A 23,895-nucleotide genomic window follows, 5' to 3' on the forward strand; every position below is an offset into this window, starting at 1 on the left:
ACACATCAGAGTGAGTTGTAGATTGCGAGAGAAGCAAGTTGTGCTGAGCTGGTGCTTGAAGAGAGAATTGTCAGAGAGAGAGGGGATTATGTGGCTATGCAAGAGAGAGGAGATTGTGTGGGTGCTGGAGAAAAAGAGGATTGTGTAGGGGCTGGAGAGAAAGGTTTTTTACATGGGATGGAAATAGGTTCATGGGTCGAGTGGGGCAATTAAGACAAATGGGTTGGGGGCTGCTAATGTCTCAGCAGTTCCTACATTTGCCCAGGTTGAATAGGGCCCTTTAAAGATAATTCGGACCCTAACTGTCTCTGGTTAAGATGTACATCGGTGTTCCCAGGAGCATCACTTGTTCAGTGGAACCTGAATGTGTACATGCTCACTGGCCTTCAGGCACCAGAGTGCCTTGCACGTGGCAGTGCCAGCAAAACCATGGATTTGTGCTGAAGTGGATAACTTTTTTTTTAAAATTTTTTACACCATAAATCACATTAGCCATGATACACACTTTTTCTTTTTCACACATATACAGTGACTTTCCCCCCCCACCCCCTCCCTCCTCCCAAGCCACCCCCCCACCCCCTCCCCTCATCCATTTTAGGTATACAATCTAGGTTACATTAAACCAGTCAGTCAATGTTGTCATTCAACAAAAATACACCAGAAATTCTACTGAGTCCATTCTTTTCTTTCCTTCTCCTTCCATCAACTTAGGTAATGATTGTCCCCGGTAGGTTTTCGCTATTGTATTTAATGTAAGGCTCCCATATTTGTTCGAATATTTCAATATTATTTCTTAAACTATATGTAATTTTTTCTAATGGAATACATTTATTCATTTCTATATACCATTGTTGTATTTTCAGATTATCTTCCAATTTCCAGGTTGACAATACATTTTTTTGCTACGGCTAGAGCTATCTTAACAAATCTTTTTTGTGCATCCTCCAAATCAATTCCAAATTCTTTGTTTTTTATGTTTCTTAGGAGAAAGATCTCTGGATTCTTTGGTATATTGTTTTCTGTAATTTTATTTAATATCTGATTGAGATCTTCCCAAAATTTTTCTACTTTCTCACATGTCCAGATTGCATGAATTGTTGTTCCCATTTCTTTTTTACATCGAAAACATCTATCAGATACTGTTGGGTCCCATTTATTTAACTTTTGAGGTGTAATGTATAGTCTGTGTAACCAGTTATATTGTATCATACGTAGCCTCGTATTTATTGTATTTCTCATCGTTTCAGAACATAATTTCTCCCATGTTTCCTTTTTTATCTTTATATTTAAATCTTGTTCCCATTTTTGTTTAGTTTTACCATTTGTTTCCTCATTCTCCTTTTCTTGCAGTTTAATATACATATTTGTTATAAATCTTTTGATTAACATTGTATCTGTAATCACATATTCAAGGTTACTTCCCTCTGGCAAAGTCAAACTGCTTCCTAATTTATCCTTCAAGTAGGATCTCAATTGGTAATATGCCAGCGCTGTATCTCCAGTTATATTGTATTTATCTTTCATTTGTTCAAAGGATAAGAATCTACTTCCTGAAAAACAATTTTCTATTCTTTTAATCCCTTTTTTTCCCATTCTCTAAAGGAAAGGTTATCTATTGTAAAAGGGGGTAACTTATTTTGCGTCAATATTAGTTTTGGTAATTGATAATTTGTTTTATTCTTTTCTACATGAATCTTCTTCCAAATATTGAGGAGATGATGTAATACTGGAGAAGTTCTATGTTGTACCAATTTTTCATCCCATTTATATAATATGTGTTCAGGTATCTTCTCCCCTATTTTATCTAATTCTAATCTCGTCCAGTCTGGTTTTTCCCTTGTTTGATAAAAATCTGATAGGTATCTTAATTGTGCGGCTCTATAATAATTTTTAAAGTTTGGCAATTGTAAGCCTCCTTGTTTATACCATTCTGTTAATTTATCTAGTGCTATCCTCGGTTTCCCCTCTCTCCACAAAAATTTCCTTATTATTTTCTTTAACTCTTTGAAGAATTTTTCTGTCAGTTGTATTGGCAATGCCTGAAATAAGTATAATATCCTTGGAAAAATGTTCATTTTAATACAGTTTATCCTTCCTATTAGTGTTAGTGGTAAATCTTTCCAATGCTCTAAATCGTCCTGTAATTTTTTCATTAGTGGATAATAATTGAGTTTATATAATTGGCCGAGATTTTTGTTTATTTGTACACCTAGGTATCTTATTGCCTGCATTTGCCATCTAAATGGAGATTCCTTCTTAAATTTTGAGAAATCCGCATTATTCATAGGCATTGCTTCACTTTTATTTACGTTTATCTTGTAACCCGACACTTCTCCATATTCCTTCAATTTCTTATATAATTCTTTTATTGATAGTTCTGGTTCTGTTAAGTACACTATAACATCATCCGCAAATAGACTGATTTTATATTCCTTGTCTTTTATTTTTATTCCTTTTATATTATTATCTATTCTTATCAATTCTGCTAGTGGTTCTATAGCTAACGCAAACAATAAAGGTGATAGTGGGCATCCCTGCCGCGTTGACCTGCTTAAGTTAAATTGCTTTGATACATGTCCATTTACTGTCACTTTCGCTAACGGTCCCTTATATAATGCTTTAATCCAATTAATATACTTCTCCGATAAACTGAATTTTTGCAATACTTTGAACAAATAATTCCATTCTACTCTGTCGAAGGCCTTCTCTGCGTCTAAAGCAACTGCTACTGCAGGTGCTTTATTTCCTTCTACTGCATGAATTAAGTTAATAAATTTACAAATATTGTCTGTTGTGCGTCTTTTTTTGATAAATCCAGTTTGGTCTAAATTTACCATTTTCAGTACCTGCTCTGCTAATCTGTTTGCTAATAGTTTAGCTATTATCTTATAATCTGTGTTTAGTAAAGATATTGGTCTCTATGACGCTGGTGAGAGTGGATCTTTCCCTTGTTTTAGTATTACTGTAATTATTGCTGTTTTACATGAATCTGGTAAGCTTTGTGTTTCATCAATCTGGTTGATTACATCCTGGAGGGGCAGAATTAATAAGTCTTTAAATGCTTTGTAGAATTCTATTGGAAATCCATCCTCTCCTGATGTCTTATTATTTGGTAATTTTTTTATTATCTCTTGTATTTCTACTGTTCCAAATGGTTCTGTTAATTTATCTTGTTCCTCTATTTGTAGTTTTGGTAGTTCAATTTTAGTCAAAAATTCATCTATTTTCCCTTCTTTTCCTTCGTTTTCAGTTCGGTATAATTGTTCATAGAATTCTCTAAAGTTTTCCTTAATTTCTTTTGGATTATATGTAATTTGTTTGTCTTTTTTCCTTGATGCCAATACCATTTTCTTAGCTTGTTCTGTCTTAAGCTGCCATGCTAGGATTTTGTGCGTTTTTTCACCCAGTTCATAATATTTCTGTTTTGTCTTCATTATATTCTTCACTACCTTATATGTTTGTATTGTTTCATATTTTATTTTTTTATCCGCCAATTCTCTTGTTTTAGTTGTATCTTCCTTCATTGCTAATTTTTTTTCTATATTTACTATTTCCCTTTCCAACTGCTCTGTTTCCTGATTATAGTCCTTCTTCATCTTGGTTACATAACTTATTATTTGCCCTCTAATGAATGCTTTCATTGCATCCCATAGTATAAACTTATCTTCCACTGATTCCGTATTTATTTCAAAATACATTTTTAATTGTTTTTCAATAAATTCTCTAAAATCCTGCCTTTTAAGTAACATGGGGTTTAATCTCCATCTATACATTCTTGGAGGGATGTCCTCTAGCTTTACTGTCAATATTAAGGGTGAATGGTCCGATAGTATTCTAGCTTTATATTCTGTTTTTCTTACTCTATCTTGCATACTAGCTGATAACAAAAATAGGTCTATTCTTGAGTATGTTTTATGTCTAGCCGAGTAATATGAATATTCCTTTTCTTTTGGGTTTTGTTTCCTCCATATATCCAAAAGTTGCATTTCTTGCATTGATTTAATTATAAATTTGGTTACTTTGTTCTTTCTGTTAATTTTTTTCCCAGTTTTATCCATATTTGAATCCAAATTCAGGTTGAAATCCCCTCCTATTAGTATGTTCCCTTGCATATCAGCTACCTTCAAAAAGATATCTTGCATAAACTTTTGATCTTCTTCGTTAGGTGAATATACATTGAGTAGATTCCAAAACTCCGAATATATCTGACATTTTATCATTACATATCTCCCTGCTGGATCTATTATTTCCTCTTCTATTTTAAATGGCACATTTTTACTAATTAATATAGCCACTCCTCTTGCTTTTGAATTATACGATGCTGCTGTTACATGTCCTACCCAATCTCTCTTTAATTTCTTGTGCTCCAATTCAGTTAAGTGTGTTTCTTGGACAAATGGTATATCAATTTTTTCTTTTTTCAGTAAATTTAGCAGTTTCTTCCTTTTAATTTGGTTATGTATTCCATTAATATTTAAAGTCATATAGTTCAACGTAGCCATTTTATACTTTGTTTATCTTCCCTTTCCGTTTTTCCATCATTACCTTTCCTCCTTTTCCATTTCTGTTTTCTTATTTTAAACCCTTTATAAGACAACATTCCTAAAACATCAAACATTTTCCTTATTCTCCTATTTATAACTTCTTTAGCCCCAATCTCCCCTTCCCCTCCTGAGTTGTCCTTTATCCCTTGTCGGACAACCACATCTCCCCTCTCCATTTGGGTTTGCGAATTCACTTGCAAGCGTCAACTGATTTTGCAGTGACCACAACTCCCCCCCACCCAGCCCCCCCCAGAAAAGATTTCACTTTTCATATGTAACAAAGGTCACTCTTTTAATTCCCTCCTTATTCTCTCTATTCCATTACCTTCCCTTATTAATTCATCTATACTATCTATATTTTCCTCTAAATACAGATACATTCACGTATGCACATTATACCTATACACTCTTATACCTCTTTACCCACATACATATCAATCGTGATCATTTTTACTCTCATTACACGTCTTCATCCCTCAGTCTATTTTGTAATTGTTCTGCAAATTTTCGTGCTTCTTCTGGATCCGAGAATAGTCTGTTTTGTTGTCTTGGAATAAATATTTTCAATACCGCTGGATGCTTTAGTATAAATTTATACCCTTTCTTCCATAAAATCGCTTTTGCTGTATTGAACTCCTTTCTCTTCTTTAGGAGTTCAAAACTTATATCTGGATAAATGAAGATTTTTTGCCCTTTATACTCCAGTGGCTTGTTGCCCTCTCTTACTTTTTCCATTGTCTTCTCCAGTACCTTTTCTCTTGTAGTATATCTTAGGAATTTTACTAAAATAGATCTTGGTTTTTGTTGTGGTTGTGGTTTAAAGGCCAATGCTCTATGTCCCCTTTCTATTTCCATTTCTTGCTGTAGTTCTGGACATCCTAGGATCCTAGGGATCCAATCTTTTATAAACTCTCTCATATTCTTGCCTTCTTCATCTTCCTTAAGGTCCACTATCTTTATGTTATTTCTTCTGTTATAATTTTCCATTATATCTATTTTCTGAGCTAATAGTTCTTGTGTCTCTATAGCTTTTTTATTAGATTCCTCTAATTTCTTTTTTAAGTCCTCTACCTCCATTTCTGCTGCTACTGCCCGCTCTTCCATCTTGTCCATTTTCTTTCCCATTTCTGTTAAGGTCATATCTATTTTATTCATTTTCTCTTCTGTGTTGTTTATTCTTCTTCTTAAATCATTAAATTCCTGATTTTGCCATTCTTTAAATGACTCCATGTATTCTTTAATAAGAGAAAGTAAATCCTTTATCTTGCCTTTCCCTTCTTCTTCTATTTCACTGTACTCTTCCTCTTCCTCTTCTTCTTCCTCTGGGTTGGCCATCTGTTGTTTCTTTGTTGCCCTTTTCTTCTCTTCTTTCTTGTTTCCATTGTCTTCTGTGTTCTCTTCTTGCTGCAGGTGTTCTGCAGCTGTCATTGCCCGCTGTGGAGATCGACTCCCCAGCTGGTCACCCCTCCCGTTGGTGTGTTTTTTTTCATGCGCACCGCCCATGCGCGACTCCTCGCGCATGCGCGGTTGCGCACTTTTACTCGGCTCAGCGAGCCATTTTTGTAGTCCAATTTCTACCGACCTGAGGGTGCGGGTTTCTCTCTCCACCGCGGGCCTCTTCGAACAGGTAAGGCCTTCTCCTTCTTCCTCCGTTGTCTTCTCTTCCTCTCTTCTTACCGTTGCTTTCGATTTTTCTTTTTTTGTCACCATCTTCTTTCCACCTTTATACTCACTTTTCTTTAACTTTTATTTCTGTGCCTTTGTGTTTTCCTTTGTTTTTTCCGACTTTTCTGGAGAGGGCTGGAGTTCACCGTCCGGCCACTACTCCATCACGTGACTCCTCCTGAAGTGGATAACTTGAAAACAAATCCCCAGGCCCAAATATTTGACCACCCGACAGTTCAATTTCAGTCAACAAAGGACAGACAGGGTCCAAGCTTGCTAAAAATAGTCACAAAATTATCTATCACATGACAGAATGCTCAGAGACACTTGAAATTCAGTGACCAAATGTTATGTGTCCTTTATTGTGAGGTGGGGGAATATTTCAGCCATTTCAATTCATCAACCTGACTCCATTCTTGCTATTACCATTAAAGTGGACACATTTTCCAGTTCTGACAGAAGGTCATCTAATCTATTAGCTGTGTTTCTCCCCACAGATGTAGCCTGACCATCTGAGTATTTTCACCCATTGATGATACTTCCCTGTACCATCCTTCTTCCTGCAATGACTCGATTCAATTTTACCACCTTTCCATTTTGACACACATTCTTAAGTTACCAAATTTCATCCAATGATTGAAATATTCTCCCCATTTCTTCAACTGTGGATTCCCCTCCTCTATAGTCTGTGGGAGCCTCAAATGTATTCATTTTACTTTTTGATCTCCCCCTCTCACATTCAACAAGTCACCTCTGCAATTTTCAACATCTCTGATGTGATGCCGCTATCACTCCCCTCTTCTTTCAACAACATCCACTCGACAACCCGTGACAACTTCTTGCATTTTTTATTTCTTCTTGTCCCACTGTCCAGAAACACTTTCGAGGTGAAGTAGCAACTTACTTATGCATCATCCACTTCAGCAGATTGCACTTACAACTCAAAACATGGTCTCTGCACTGAGGAGACAAAATGCTGATTGGCTGAACCTTTACAACCATCATGCTGATGTTTGTCTAAGTGACTCCCAATCTGACCTGTGCATCCTTTGCCTCCCACACTATTCCAATGAGGCTCAGCATCTCATCTTACAAATAGGCTCATCACAGCTTTCTGGATTTAAAATTAGAATTAAGAACTTCACATGACGAACATTTCCTCCTTTTTAATTTCAAAATTCCAGCATCCACCTTACTTGTTAATTTCTTTTTATTTTGTTTTTGCATTTCAAGATATTTTCTCGCTCACCCCATCTTCATTCACCTTGCATTACACTCCTTTCGCCACCTAATATCTCCTGCCTTTTTTGTTCCCTTTCCCTTATTTTCTGTGCCCTAAAATATTTTCCCCCCAACGTTTCCACTCTCGATGAAATATGAAAGCTGTTTCTCTGCAGATGCGGCCTGTCCTGTTGAATATTTATAGTACAAAAAAATCCTGGTGTCCAGCCCCTATAGGGGGCTTGGTGGATGCCAGATAAGTGTATTTGTCGGTTGCTTGAGATTGTGTGTTATGTGATTGGTGAACTAACAGCAAGGGAGCATCGATTTTAATTTAAAATTTTTTTAACCTATTTATTTTTTGCTGGTGGCTTGAGGCTGCCGGTTGCTTGAATCCCGGATAACGGGGATTTCACTGTACTTTTTTCAGATGTATGCTATGTGAAGTAATTTCCATCCTCTGCTTTTGTTACTTGCAGTCACTACTTCTTCCTGATAGGCAGTATATCAGGAAGACCAGGTCAAAACTAACATCAAAAGTGCATTCTGTTTACTTGCACCAATGACATTGGGAAGTACCCAAACACATAAATCCATATTGCTCAGGGACTGATGGATATCTGACCTTGCAGCAGTTTCTGCTTTACAAGTATATTCACCTTATCAGGTTGGCTTCAGGATATTTTTGGATCTATTTCCAAAAGTCCACCTTGTCAGCAACAAACCAGAAAGGGTATGGAATGTGAATAATTAATAGCATTTAAATGGTTACTCATGATGTATTCTGAGGGATATTGAAGTCTATCAAGGCGGTCTTGGCTGTGTGACCTCTGGCCAAGTTGGCTGCCCTGAAGAGTACAGCTGCCAAATTGGGTATGTGACAGATGGTGAGAAAATCTAATGAACATAAGCATTTTTGCTTATTTTGGGTTGTGCCAGAAGTTCTCAGCTCTGGTCCTCATGATGTCAACCTGCTGTATATATTGTACAGCTGAAGTGCTACATTGGCTGTCCTCCATTTTGTTGTTTGGGTTTGTGGGCTTTGCCATATCCAATGCATCCAGTCATTTCTTGATATTAGAAAGAATTAATTATATTGACTAAACACTGTTGTATATATGGTTTATTCATTCTCAAGTTGTAGATTCAGAACATTTGCCCAATCAAAGGACCAACTCAAAGCAATGCAATTATATTCTGCTGTCATGAATGGTGATGGATAAATAGGCTATTATCTCTCTGTGACTGGTTCTAATATCAGGAGTGCACTGGAGAGAGCAAAGACTATGAACCCCAACAACAACCTGGGTGCATTGCTCTAGATGCTGGTTGAGGACTTGGCTTTAGTTGCAGCTCCAGCCTTTATTAAGTCAAAGTGTGGATACAGGAAAGATATTCCACAGGTAAATGAGAGTGACTGTCTTCAATATCAAGGAGACTTAGCACAATTGAAACAATAAGAATCAAAGAGAAAAAAATCTTGCCAGGATTCATACTTATTATGGCTTATGCAGCCCTATTATTTCAATTAAATGGGAATGTTTCAACAATTCTCCAGTATCCTAATCTCACAAGTCCAAGGAAGGGCATTTAGCTCTTTGAGCCTGCACTAGATTCCAGTACAGGAATCCCATCAGATCCATTACCCCTTTTATTTTGTTCTCATGTGTTCACCAACTTTGATTATTATGCCACTTATCCAATACTCAGGGAAATTTATGGTAGTTAATTAACTTACAGTGAACACCTCTCCCTTCCCCATTTCTCCCACTTGCCTATCCCCCAAAATTCCTGGATATTCAATGCTTGTGGCCAAAACATTCTGGAGGATGGACATTGCTGATCAGTCACATAAGAGCAGATTTCAAGGCAAGGTGTGACCCATCCCCAAGGCAGAAAAGAATGTGATGGGAATACTCTCCATTTGCCTTTGTGAACGCAGGTCTAACAACTCCTCACACTAGGTAAACAACCTACTTTACTGACACCCCAACTACAAGCTGGTGATATATTGGGGCTATAATGTTTAGAGTCCTCTTCTTAAATAATATTGTGAACCCATTTAAAATTATGCTTTAGGTGAAATATTAGAGGTGGCTTTTTCACTCAGCGAGTGGTGGCAGAATGGAACGATCTTCTGAATGAGATAGTTGCGGCAGGGTCCCTTCTGTCATTTAAGAGAAGGTTGGATGTGTACATGGAGGTGAGGGGTTTGGAGGGTTATTGGCAGTGAGCGGGAGGTTTGAGCTAGTGGAGTTGTTCTAGTGAACCGGTGTGGACTCGAAAGGCTGATATGGCCTGTTTCCGCTCTGTAAATGGTTATATGGTTTCACCTGTACTGTTCACCCCTGAAAGTTCTGAGGAACGTTTTCAGTTCTCCTGCTTTCAACCATCCCTAGTTTCAGTCTCAGTAGTTATTGGTGAAAGCATCTCTCAGCAATTAGAACTGCTCTCAAATCCCTACTGTGCTAGTGGTGCACATGGAAGAACTGACAAGCCAGCCGTTAAGTAGAGGAACAACAGATTTTTTGGGCACTGAAACCTACTAGTTAGATGTAAACTTGAGCCCAAAGGGAATAAGTTTTTGTACAACATTGGCAAAGAGGCAGAATGTTGCAGAACCTCAATATCAGAAGCTTAGTCAGGCTGAAAGCATATACTGCAAACATTTGTTCAATCAAATTTCAGCTTTTGTCAAGAACTAAAATATAACTTTCTCTTTCCTCAGGAGAGTTAATTTTACAGGATAGATCAACTGTGAAATTCTATTTCATACTTAAGAGGATTAAAACAAAAATATATGCACACACAATATTTTAAACAGACATCGATTTTCTCAGATGCCCATGTTGAATTATATGTTATTTTGCATCCAACAGAATATTCTATTGTGCACCATTAAAGGACAGACAGAATTATATTATTTCATGCACAATGTCTTCTCCAGCATGTTTGTTTATCCTGCTTTTGTCTGTCTTTACAGTTGAGAACATAGGTCTGTTTTAAGTTCTGGTTTGCCGTTCATGCCCCTTTTTAAAATAAACACTGTGTAGCTGATTCTAAATGGGTGACCACTTGCTAGCACTGGGATCGGACCACTCAACCTTACTAATACTCGAACACACAAAGAAGTTGACAGTCAGTATGCAACAGCCTAATCTCTACAACGTGATCCATTCCTCTGACACAGAGTGGCACAGTACCTGTTAAACCCTCTTTATTTCAGTGGAATCACTTGTTGTTGCTCCTCGGAATTTGCACAAGCCCTATCAAGAGCATTCTGGCCGGCTGTATCACAGTGTGGTACAGTTGTTGTAGAGGTGGGGTGCCCACCTCACTGACAAAAGGCAAAGGAGGAAAAACCCAACACCCAACCCCAACCAACAAATTTTCCCTTGCAACCGCTGCAATCGTGTCTGCCTGTCCCGCATCGGACTTGTCAGCCACAAACGAGCCTGCAGCTGACGTGGACTTTTTACCCCCTCCATAAATCTTCGTCCGCGAAGCCAAGCCAAAGAAAAGTTGTTGTAGAGCATTGGATCGGAAGTCAGTCTACAGAACTACATAAGTGGCATAGAGGATGTCTGGGGTCTCCCTCCCTCCCACCCATTGATGTGATCTTTTAGAATCGTTGCTTGGAGAGGGCACCCAAAATGGTTGAGGACCTCTACCACAAGGCATCTTTTTCAGCTATTCCTGTTGGGCAAAAGATAGAGTAGTATCAGAACCAGCACCACCAGGCTGAGAAACAGCTTCTTCCCACGGGTAGTGAGACTGACTGTTAAACAACCTAATGAACTGCTCATAATAACCCTCCAACTCCACTATTAAACAATATTTATTTATTTTTACACATCATCTGCTTATGTATCGCTTGTATGAGTGTAATGTCTGGTTGTGTGTTTGCATGTTTTTGCACTGAGGACCAGGAACGTTGTTTTGTCAGCTTGTACTTGTACAATGGGATGATTATGAACTTGAACATCACATTTCATGATTTAACATGATGTAATTCCTTTGTGCCTATTTATTCAAGATTCCTTTATTGTTATGTAATAATGCAGAAAATGTAATACACAACATTTTCTTTTGCAGTTATAACCTTTAAATTATAATCTATATTTTTAGTAAAGCCTTTGTGGGCTTGGAAACAGGGCAAGACAAAGGCACTGGGATATAGAGAAGTTGAGTTCGCTACAGCCATCTGTAGCAGAGCAATAAAACTGAAGAGTGATTGTCTATTGAAATACTGAAATCAATAGATGTTTGCTCAAACAGACATCTTGACTCTTACTTCAGAGCAGTAAGCAGTTTGGTTATTGTTCTCCATTGAAACCTGGAAACAATGAGTTCACTTAGCAATCATTTGCTTGTTGACCTGTAGAAACAAGCAGGAGGCCCTCTGCCATGAGTTGTACTTTTGGGAAAATAGCCAGTAGAGATCAAAACAACACAAGAAAGCATCTTTAAGATTATGAACCAGTTTGGCCTGAAGCCAGAGATGCAGAAACCTTCAGTGAGAGAGGTACAGCTGTGCATTCTCCCCTCTACAAGAAAGGGACACAGAATCAGCGGCTTCGAAGAGAAGTGCCTCTTCGACTGTCTCTGTCAAGACAGGGCAGTTCTGCATGTCCATTTGTAATGGTCACTTCATTTAACCCTTGCCTGGGTTTGTGAAATTATCGTGTGAAATACAAGTTCTGAAACTTCCAAGCAAGAGGGAGAATTTTGTGAAAAATCATTTCTATGAGAAATATTTCTCTGAAAGCAAATCTATATAATTCATGAATTTAACAACTTTTGAATAGCAATTTAAAGACTGAGTTTCAACACAAAAGATGTCTAAGACCGAACTTTAAATTTGAATCATCTCTTTCAGAATTGTGCCTGAACTGTAATGGTTTGGGATCTGCCGCACGCACACATATATATTTGTGCATAGTGGGGTTAAGTTTAGAGTTAAGTAAGATTTTGCATATTAAAATGTTAACTTTACAGTCCATTGAAGCTCTGATTATCTGAAATGGTCAGGACCGGATAAATGCTTTTTTCAGATACCTGGTCATTTTTAAAAAACAGCCCAGTAGCAACAGCAAATCATTTGTATCAATGTTTACATAATAACAAACAATATGGGAAGGCTTTTTGAGCATTAATGTTTAATTCTCACCAAAATAATGCTGGCTGTCGTTGATTCCTGACATGTCCCCAAAGCCATCGCTAATCACCGGGACCTCCCAACTGGTGCTGCTGATCCCCAGGGAGGCTTCCCAGGCCAGTGGAACACTCACTGACAAGTTGGCGGGCTCCTGGCTCCCCGGTCACTGGACCTCCTGACTCCAAACCCTCTCCTTGGCTTACGACACACGCACACCAGGGAGTCTGGTGTACATGTGCGGTAGTAGGCTGAGTGGAGAGTTCAAGTCAGTGTTAGGAGCTCTTGTATGCTGAGGAGGGAGGGAGGGAAGGGGAGGGGAAAGGGAGGGAATGTCACTGAGCCCGGTCCCACTCCTGCTCGGGTGGCCGCTCTCCTTGATGACGCCGGGACAAGGGATTCTTACAACCACTTGCGGCTGGGAGATAGTGGTACGCAGACTTGGAGAGAAGAGTCAATAGACTAAAGAAGAAATGGAAAGAGAGAGGGGAGGGAGTTACCTGAAACAAGGACAATCATCGTTCTAATTTCATGTCGAGTGAATTTTTTTTCCATATCTGTGAGGTCACTTGGCTCCGAAAAAAATTCAGATAAATGAGGATTTCTGATTGTTTCGGATATCCTTATTTAACCACATTTTTTTTGGAGGTGAACAGATGTCACTTTCGAGTACAAAAAAATGTGAATAAAGGAGGATATCAGATAATCAGAGTTGTACTGTATTTGGATGTTATTTGATTTAATACAACACATTTAGTGCCGCGCTGTTACAGTACCAGCAACCGGAATAGGAGTTTGAATCCCGCACTGTCTGTAAGGAGTTTGCAAGTGCTGCCCATGACTGCATGGGTTTCCTCCCACCATTCAAAAATGCACCAGGGGTTGTAGTCACTTGAGTATAATGAGGCAGCAGGGGGTTCATAGGCCGAAAGGGCCTGTTACTGTGCCTTCCTCACTGTCCACAGCACTTCCAATTTTTTGTGTCATTGGCAAATTAGCTCATCCAATTTACCACATTATCATCCAGATCATTGATACAGATAACAATGGTCCTAGCACTAATCCTGAAGCACACCACAAGTCACAGGCCTCCAGTCTGAGAAGCAATCATCCACTACTACTCTGGCTTCTCCTGTATGGTCAATGTCGAACCCAGTTTACTACTTCACCATGAATACTGAGCATCTGAATCTTCCTGACTAACCTCTCACGTGGAACCTTGTCAAAGGCCTTACTAAAGTCATGTCTTCAGCCTAGTTTTTCTCAGTAACTGCCTTGAAAAACTCTATCAGATTTAGTTAAACACGACCTACCACACACAAAGCTATCCGCCATCAGTTCCTGGCTATCCAAAAACTGGTATATCCGATCTCTTCGGACATCTTCCAATAATTTACCTACTAATGATGTCAGATTCACTAGTCAATAATTTCCTGGGTTACTTTTGGAGTCCTTTTTTTTAAAACAATGGAACAACATGAGTCCCCATGTTTCTCAGACAATGTAGGAGGTTGCCATTTTGCCCATGGAGTTTATGTTGGTTCTCAGTTATCCCATCAGTCCTATTCCTCACTTAATTCCCTGTGAACAATTTTCTCTTATATGGCCATCAACAACATTCTGATTCTTCCATTAGCCACCAACACTAGCAGTAATTCATAACATCCAAAGATTTTGTAATTTGGGAGAAAACTGGAGTCCTTGGGGGAAAGCCCATGGTGTCAGACAATCTATTTCTGCCTCTCATCCTCTCCTGGCCTGCTTCTTTCCCATCTACAACTCCTCCCATTACTTCATATAGTATGACGTTCACATCAGATATATGATGGTTGAGATTTACATGTAAATTATGCTTATAAAAACATTTGTAAATTATCATGAGTAAAGACAAAGTAGATTTGCTGTATACAGGTATATGGGATAATAACATTACATCATTTAAACTAGTATTTTAACCTGGACGAGTAATTTTGGGCTTGGTCTAGGGGCTAGAAAAGAACAAAGAATATTTCATCCAGTCAATATCATGACTTTTGCAATCAGAAAAAAGATCTACAGGCAGTATTTTCCCAAACATCTTTTTCTGGGTCGTCTCCAGCCACTTTGTCTGCTGAGATAATGATAAACCGCAGTATCCTACTGATTGAACAGTATGAATAAAGACGGAAGTGGTATTCAACCATCATCTGACTCTGAGTATACCACCCTTTGTAAGCTTGATGCTTAGATTCACTTAATAAGCCAACAAGCGAAAAGGTGGAAAAAAAAAACAAAGAATCGAGGTGCTTCCTATTTGGTTGCCTCAAACCTATTGCTTTGATGTACTCTGTCATGCAAATAGTTATTACTGTAGAGTTAACTGACAAATAATAAACTACTTATTTAATTCATATTAGTCCCTGTTGAAATACATCTCCCAGCTAGATTCAAATCAGGTGGAAGAACAAATGGTTGGCCCCTTTTCCATCAATGGAAGAAATTCTATTTCAAGCATGAATTTGGAAATCAAACAAGTGAAAAGAGTTTGAAAAATAATGATTTAACACATTCATCTTCTTCCTTCCTGTGCTGGTACAACACGTCCCTTGAGATCATTGGTTGTTTCCCTAATTTATTGGCTATTTCTCGTCATTAGTTTTCAAGCCCTTTTTGATTAACATACAGAAACTAACAGTGAGCCAGCTTAAGCACGAGTTATGATTTGTTTTACATTTGCTTTGAGAAAATCTTGGCAGAAATGTGAGCCTGAAAATTGAGGACAATCTCCATGAAGTGGGATTGTCACAGTGTAGCAGAAAAAACCTGAGCCTTTTCAGGGAGCTCAACATGGAGCTTCTCTCAAGTGCAGGGTTCTTGATCTTGCTAAATGTGAAAGGCAAAAATGCCATGATGCTAATTTGCTGAGAAACAGTGACCATTTCTGCCTTATACACTATAGTTACACAGCACTAAATGGAAGTAGCATAGCGCACCTCATGCCTTTCAGAAGGAAATTGAAAATGCTTTTGTTTGTGCTTCAAGTAATTTAAAAACTGGGTTAGAAACATGTCGTACTAGACTTGTTCATGGCCAGCAAGTCGTTTTGGAAAGAACATAATGATAATGGATGGTAGGCAACGACTGGTTGATGGGGTTGTCCAGGAGTCAGATAATTAGGCGCCGAGGAGGAGGAGCAGCAACAATGCTGGGGTTTAAAGTGCACAGGAGGTGATTGGGATGAGGCAGAATAATAGTTTGGTTCAGACTGGATTGGTTGAAGGGCCTGTTTCTGTGCTGTAGTGTTTTATGGTTCTATTTATTGCCTTACATTAAAAAAACAATTAGTAAAGGTTTTACAGGGTTCAAGCAGAGAAGACCAAAACAGTGGGTTCTAAAGAGTTGAGTCACCAATGACTCCTTACCAATGGTGAGGAGTTGAAACTGATTAACACATGGAGTAATTCTGGGGAACAATTCAGGGAAGCTCTGTAAGCATAGAAGTAATAACAGGACTGACTGATAAAGTCAGATAAAGATGAATGGGAGCTGGCTCAGTGAGACCATAATGCTAACTGTGGAGGTAAAGAGATTTTATTTTAAACTACGTTATTTTAATTTCAGTCTGGAGAGGAAGACAGTATTGTATAATATTGATGGTATGGGAATGGGACAGAACCAATCTACAAGCGAAGATTGTGCATCTCTGAGAGATGCACTCAAATGTCACATTGTTCAGGCTAACAAATTTATATTTGGATGTACGGAAGGATTTTTCACACAGTTCCATACAAAGTGTAGTGTGCAGGATTGAAGAACATGGTTCTGTGTTCTGCATTGGAAAGAGAGGTGGCTGGTCAACAGGAAAAAAAGTGCAAGAATGCATATGGGCTTTTCCAAGTAGCTGTAGTACACAGGAATAGGGTAGCTTACGTGGATTTTCAGTCATGATCATATTGAATGGGGAGCAGATGCAAGGGGCTGAATTTTCAACGCCAGTCCTTATTATATCATTACTCTGAATGTTGATTCTCAGTAATGAGCCAAGAACCTGTTTTATATTTTTTAAAGAACTTAGTATCATGGTAGCTGTTAATGATCAGCTTCCAGTCTATTACCTCCCATGAAGAAACAGCTGTAGGGTACATGTTCCACCTGTTTATGCACTTTGAAATGCTCATTACATTTTCCCTTTGGTGGTTTGGCCTCAGGCCAGAAACACCATTGGTGGTGGTAATAATTTGGTTCAGTTTTAAAAATTGAGAACAAAACTGCAATCAGTTTGTGTCTTTTTGAATCCCTGTCAAACAAAGAGGAGCTTCATGTTGACAAAGAGAGGCGTGTGGCTGAGGACTGGAAGATCAATAACAAAACCTAAAATATAAAACATAACCAACAGAAGAAAATCACAGTCAAGTCACATTTATAGATAACAGCAAAGTAAGGAGATATTTACATCATAAATATAAAAACAATATTAAGAAAGAACAAAGCTGTTAGCTATGGAACAAAGGAGAGAATCAGAGTGGAATCAAACAGAATTCTGGTTGCTCACAACTCACACAAAATTACACCGAGCTTTATTGCTACCTTTGTATAAACTGCTTTCATAACACAAACTGCCTTGTACAGCAACTATATGAAATGAGTAACTGCAGTTATAATCTTATAGAAAAGGAAAATAATGTTTTTTATGGCAAAATATGAATAATCCAGATATACTGGATTACTGGTGCTCCTCAAAGCTTTTTTTATCCAGCATTTCTAATTTTTGCTCCAACTACCCAGTTACAGAGGAAAAAGATTGAATGGACGCGGTGTGAAGGACAAAGGGATTAGTATAAATACTACTGTACTGTTCTACTGTACATCTCTACCACTTACTGATATATATGTTGTAGTAGCGAGAGCTGGCCGCCATGATGTATTTGACGAATGATAACACGGATACAGTGCAATTCCGATATACGTCCATTTCGAGTTACGACTGGTTGGCCAGAACGGAAGACGGGCGTAAGTTGAGGACTACCTGTACTACAGTATAGTATATATGCTAACAGCCACTACACATGCCTTGCAAAGACAAAGTTCTGCTTTCATATTGTGGACACCCTCCTTGGTGTACATTGCTAAATGGGAAAGGAACACAAGGATTGTAGATCATTATACAAGAGACACACAGGAGACCCTGGAATATGAAGCTAAAACCAATATGCTGGAGGAGTTCAGCAGGCCAAGCAGCATCACTGGGAGAAAAAGAATGGTTGTCAGTTTGGGCCATTCTTTTTCGCCCAAGGGTGCTGCTCGACGCGTTGAGCTCCTTCAGCGGATTGTGTTTAGCCACCATTATAAAAGATTGTGGTAGTTCTATGACCTGGCTTCAGATATAATCAGCTTTTGCATCATACCCCTTAGGTTTGGGCAGATCTAATAACTTAAAATTGCACGCTTGAGCAGCTTGGGGTCTTTCACGGAAGCAAAACTCAACACCACCAAAAACTGCGACCTATCACAGAGTCATGGTGAGATACATCAAGGAAACAAACCCTTCAGCCCAATGAGCCAACACTGATCACCAACCATCCATATAAACCCATCAAAATCCATTTTATTCCCATTAACTCCACACCGATTCGACCACTCACTCGCTCGCGAGAAGCAATTAACCCACCAACCTGTTCATTTTTGGGATGTGTAGGAATCCTGAGAATTATGAAGTGATCTCCACACAGACAGGATGAACCTTGGTCACTGCAGCTGAGGCAGAACTCCACTGACTGTGTTACTGTGCCTATAGTCCCAACCAAAGCTGTCAAATCAGAGGTCAATTATGAAGTAGATAAGAGCATGCCAAAAGTTGTATCTTCAATTTTCTCCACCTCTCCCTTCTGCACTGATCTGCAACTTCACTTTTCCTACTTCTGATGATAAGTTTGAGACCCAAAATGTTTCCTTAACCACAGATCCTCCTGAACCTTCCAAGTACTTCTGGATTTTTCAACTTTAGTTCAGATGACTGATGTCTGCCTGCAGCATTTTGTTTTTTGGATTATTGGTGACAAAATATTCAGTTCAATTCATAAATATTCTGATAGGAAGGCAGTTTTGGCTGCTGATCTGGGCAACCAATAAACTTGAACTGATTTGGTGGTAAGCACCTTTGCCACAATAATGAAAGGCATCTTCAAGTGGAACTTTGACATTACCATTATTAGTCCCTCACATGAACAAGTCCAGTGTAAATGCAGAGTGCACTGCCTTATGTCCACACCTTCAGGCATCTCCTGCTGTGGCAAAGGTCCAGGGTTCCCACGTTGGCCTCCAAGTCACTCTCAACCTCAAATCACTGCCTCAGAAGAGAAGCATCACACTAACTCATTAAGGCTTCTTTGGTGACACTGCCCAAACATGGAAGCCTATCATCTGGAATGGCAAGGGAGGCAGGTCCATGGGAACACCCCTCAAGACACACAAGTTTGAAATACATCTCCCACCTTCTCATTTTTGCTTTTGAAAATACTTGCACCACCTTCGTAGGAGCACAATACATCATATGAAGCAGTACTTCCATCACATTGATTACAAAAATTCAAAGTACCATGACCTTACAGCACCATAACTGGTCCTTAAGCCCAACTCATCCATCTCAACCAAGCTGTCTTCCAGAGCTTACCCCATTTGCCTGCATTTGGACCATATCCATTTAAACTTGCTCATATGGTCACATAACTGTCCAAATTTCTTTAAATCATTTAATTTTATCCTCCTCTTCCCCTAGCAGCCTGTTCTTAACCACATTTCAAATTGGGCAATAAATATAGCCCTTGCTTAATCATCCCAATAAAAAAAAAATCTGAGTAGACTTGTTCAAAAGCAGCTTAGAAATAATCATGGCATCAACGCTTGGCTTGTTTCCAAAAAAACAAGGGGAAATGAAATGATTGGTGAGCCATGGGTCATATTTTATTTGACACATGGACTACAGTATGCTTCTCGCTATTGGTAATATTTACAAATGTATTAAATTATCTTCAAATCTATTTTTCTCTATCATAGTGGGAGCAAATATACTTCTTAGATACTGCCAACCTTAGTGACTGCAAAGAATGTTTGTTCCCAGTATTATGAAGATAAATAGATTTGAAGATAAGGTGATGCATTGGTAAATATTATCAACTTCCTGGTTTCCTGTTCTCTTATTTTAAGACAAATCTAATTTTGAGATTTTTTAAAAGATGTCAATAATTGGAAAACAAATACTTTTGAACAGAATATGAACAGTTGAAATTTAATGTGAGAAAAGAGGAAGAACAGAGGTTTACACCCCAGACTCTGCCTCTTGCATTCCTGTATCAAAAATTCCATCTGCTGCTTTTGATCTGCAACAACTACAAGTACTCACTGACTTAAGATTGTGATTCGGACCGAAATTGTGTACATTTGTTAAAAAATATAAAATTTATGCTGTTTATGTTGTATTTGACAGGAATACAGGGCACGTAAGAGACAAAATGCCCATACTTACCTTGTTAGTCGACGTCCCAGGCACCATACTGAGTGTGGCCACCTGGATTCCTGTGTGCATGTGTGAGTCTTTGGTTGGCACATGCGCAGTAGGTTCACATAGTGGAGTTTGGTTGGCGCATTCGCGAGGGTTAAGTGCCCTAATGATATTGAATTCTCACCCTTAATACTGTTAGGTCTGCTTTGTTCATGAATGAGTGAGACAAACACCAGGCTGAGTCGAAATCAGGGTTCTTTGTTCTTTATTACCGGATTGTAACACTTGCGACCAACCATGTTAGTCGGAGAATGCATTCTGCCGTTATCAGCAAAATGGTGATTTTTTATACCCTTGGATATGTGCTTAGAACATCATCATATCATTACTTGTCCAATGACTAAAACTGTTGCTATCCTTTCCCTGCTAGCTTCCTGCCTCTCAATCCATCAATGTCTCTCTTATCTTGTAAGTACAAGGATGCATTCACATCTTGTTACAGCCCTGTACATTCCCATCTCATGATGTTTTACCTAACAGGAGTACAAGGACACCTCCCCTTCTTGTTACTGCCCTGTACAGGGTAACTCCCTACACATTCCCATCTCATGATGTTTTACCTTACAATACTCACGCATGTGCCAACCGAACTCCAATAAGTGAACCGCACATGCGCCCAGGAATCAAGATGGCTGCGCCCACCCTACAGACCCTGGGATGCCGATTAACTAGGTAAGTACGCACATTTTAGGTCTTACATGCCCTGTATCCGTTATAGTTTGTCAAATACAACATAAACCATGTAAATTTTATATGTTTTCTTTATAGTTTTTAACAAACTTTCAGTCGTACGTGCGGCTGGATGTACTTTGCATAGGTCGCAAGTCGGGGAGTACCTGTATTAACTTCACAATCTCAGATTTATTTGGCCTTCTGTCATAACAAATCTCTGCACTTGAACCTGTTTACTCACACAATTTCAGTTGTTTGATAATGGAAGGAACAGCAAAATAAATCTGTCCTTTTGTGCCTAAGGACAATGGTCAAATTATTTTGTGCATTTATTTTAAAAGCCTGATAGAAACTAATTGTTCAAGTCCATCACAATGTGGCACGATTTCTCTGAAATGAGGCATCAATAGTTGCTTTCCAATGAAGGCTCTCTTGAGGTTTACATTTACGACAAGTGGAATGTATCTCAAATACATGAATGTGAAACAGACCATTATGTCACCTTAATGTTAATACTGCAGTAATTTGGCTGATTTCAAACTTCTTCCTGACTGAATATTGATTTTTCCTAACCTGAAAATCTGATGCAACTGTGTAGTCAACTAAAATGGCCCTGACACATTAAACCAACTGTCATAAATTGCTGCGAGCACATAATCCTCAATTATCTTTACATCAGGCTATTGCTCGGGTACCACTAATAGCAAGAGCTCACCCGAGAGATTTGAAATGGATAAATATTGCGAAAATTTGGTAAGATTCTTTTTTTTTCTTCTTTCTTCTTTGGCTTGACTTCGCGGACGAAGATTTATGGAGGGGTATGTCCACGTCTGCTGCAGGCTCGTTGGTGACTGACAAGTCTGATGTGGGACAGGCAGGCACGATTGCAGCGGTTGCAAGGGAAAATTGGTGGGTTGGGGTTGGGTGTTGGGTTTTTCCTCCTTTGTCTTTAGTCAGTGAGGTGGGCTCTGCGGTCTTCTTCAAAGGAGGTTGCTGCCTGTCGAACTGTGAGGCGCCAAGATGCATGGTTGGAGGTGATATCCTTGTACCTCTTCTTTAGTGCAACTCTGTCTCGGTGGCTAGTGGAGAGCTCGCCACAGAACACGATCTTGGGAAGGCGATGGTCCTCCATTCTGGAGACGTGACCCACCCAGCGCAGTTGGGTCTTCAGCAGCGTGGATTCGATGCTTGTGGACTCTGCCAACTCAAGTACTTCGATGTTGGTGATGAAGTCACTCAATGAATGTTGAGGATGGAGCGGAGACAGCCCTGATGGAAGCGTTCTAGGAGTCGTAGGTGATGCCGGTAGAGGACCCATGATTCGGAGCCGAACAGGAGTGTGGGTATGACAACGTCTCTGTACACGCTGATTTTTGTGTGTTTTTCCAGACTCTTTTGTGTAGTCTTCCAAAGGCACTATTTGCCTTGGCGAGTCTGTTGTCTATCTCTTTGTTGATCCTTGCATCAGATGAAATGGTGCAGCCGAGGTACGTAAACTGGTTGACCGTTTTGAGTTCTGTGTGCCCGATGGAGATGTGGGGGGGCTGGTAGTCATGGTGGGCAGCTGGCTGATGGAGGACCTCAGTTTTCTTCAGGCTGACTTCCAGGCCAAATATTTTGGCAGTTTCCGCAAAACAGGACGTCATGCGCTGGAGAGCTGGCTCTGAATGGGCAACTAAAGTGGCATCGCCTGCAAAGAGTAGTTCACGGACAAGTTGCTCTTGTGTCTCAGATTGAAGAGACTGCCATCCGTGCGGTACCGGATGTAAACAGCATCTTCATTGTTGAGGTCTTTCATGGCTTGTGTCAGCATCATGCTGAAGAAGATAGTAAAGTGGGTTGGTGCGAGGACGCAGCCTTGCTTCACGCCGTTGTCAATGGAGAAGGGTTCGGAGAGCTCATTGCTGTATCTGACCCGACCTTGTTGGTTTTCGTGCAGTTGGATAACCATTTTGAGGAACTTGGGCGGGCATCCGAGGCGCTCAAGTATTTGCCAAAGCCCTTTCCTGCTCACGGTGTCAAAGGCTTTGGTGAGGTCAACAAAGGTGATGTAGAGTCCTTTGTTTTGTTCTCTGCACTTTTCTTGGAGCTGTCTGAGGGCAAAGACCATGTCAGTAGTTCCTCTGTTTGCGCGAAAGCCACACTGTGATTCTGGGAGGACATTTTCGGCGACACTAGGTATTAGTCCATTAAGGAGAATCCGAGTGAAGATTTTGCCTGCAATGGAGAGCAGAATGATTCCCCTGTAGTTTGAGCAGTCTGATTTCTCGCCTTTGTTTTTGTACAGGGTGATGATGATGGCATCACGAAGGTCCTGAGGCAGCTTTCCTTGGTCCCAGCAGAGCATGAAAAACTCATGCAGTTTGGTATGCAGAGCTTTTTCGCCAGCCTTCCAGACCTCTGGGGGGGGGGGAATTCCATCCATACCTGCTGCTTTGCCACTTTTCAGTTGTTGAATTGCCTTATATGTCTCTTCCCGGGTAAGGACCTCATCCAACTCTAGACTCAAGGGTTGTTGAGGGAGCTGGAGCAGGGCGGATTCTTGGACTGAGGGGTTGGCACTGAAAAGAGATTGGAAGTGTTCTGACCATCGATTGAGGATGGAGATCTTGTCACTGAGGAGGACTTCGCTGTCTGAGCTGCGCAGAGGGCTTTGGACTTGGGGTGAGGGGCCGTACACAGCCTTTAGTGTCTCATAAAAACCCCTGAAGTCGCCAATGTTGGCGCTAAGCTGGGTTCATTTGGCGAGGCTAATCCACCACTCATTTTGGATCTCCCAGAGTTTGCGCTGAAGATGGCTGCATGCGAGACAGAAGGCTCGTTTTTTCTCTGGCCAGGAAGGCTTTGCAAGGTGAGCCTGGTGGGCAGATCGCTTCTTTGTCAGCAGCTCCTGGATTTCTTGGTTGTTTTCGTCAAACCAGTCCTTGTTTTTCCTGGAGGAGAACCCCAGTACCTCTTCAGTGGATTGCAGTATGGCCGTTTTCAGCTGATCCCAGAGGGTTTCAGGAGACGTGTCCGTGAGGCAGTTTGCATCCTCGAGCTTTGCTTGGAGGTTTGCCTGGAAGTTTCCTCTCACTATGTCTGACTGCAAGTTTCCAACA

The 23,895-nt window shown here is 39.8% G+C and overlaps 1 protein-coding gene and 1 long non-coding RNA gene across 5 annotated transcripts in view; one reads left to right on the forward strand and one right to left on the reverse strand.

Moving 5' to 3' along the window:
* LOC138742064 (uncharacterized) overlaps window positions 1-23,895 on the forward strand; it is a 312,510-nt gene that overhangs the window by 254,763 nt on the left and 33,852 nt on the right. The gene's annotated exons all lie outside the window — the stretch shown is intronic.
* The window catches only part of LOC138742032 (activating molecule in BECN1-regulated autophagy protein 1-like), a 427,572-nt gene that overhangs the window by 3,869 nt on the left and 399,808 nt on the right, over window positions 1-23,895 (reverse strand). The window lies entirely within an intron of this gene.

The sequence above is a fragment of the Narcine bancroftii genome, chromosome 1 (assembly GCF_036971445.1).
Source record: "Narcine bancroftii isolate sNarBan1 chromosome 1, sNarBan1.hap1, whole genome shotgun sequence".
Classification (NCBI taxonomy): Eukaryota; Metazoa; Chordata; class Chondrichthyes; order Torpediniformes; family Narcinidae; genus Narcine; species Narcine bancroftii.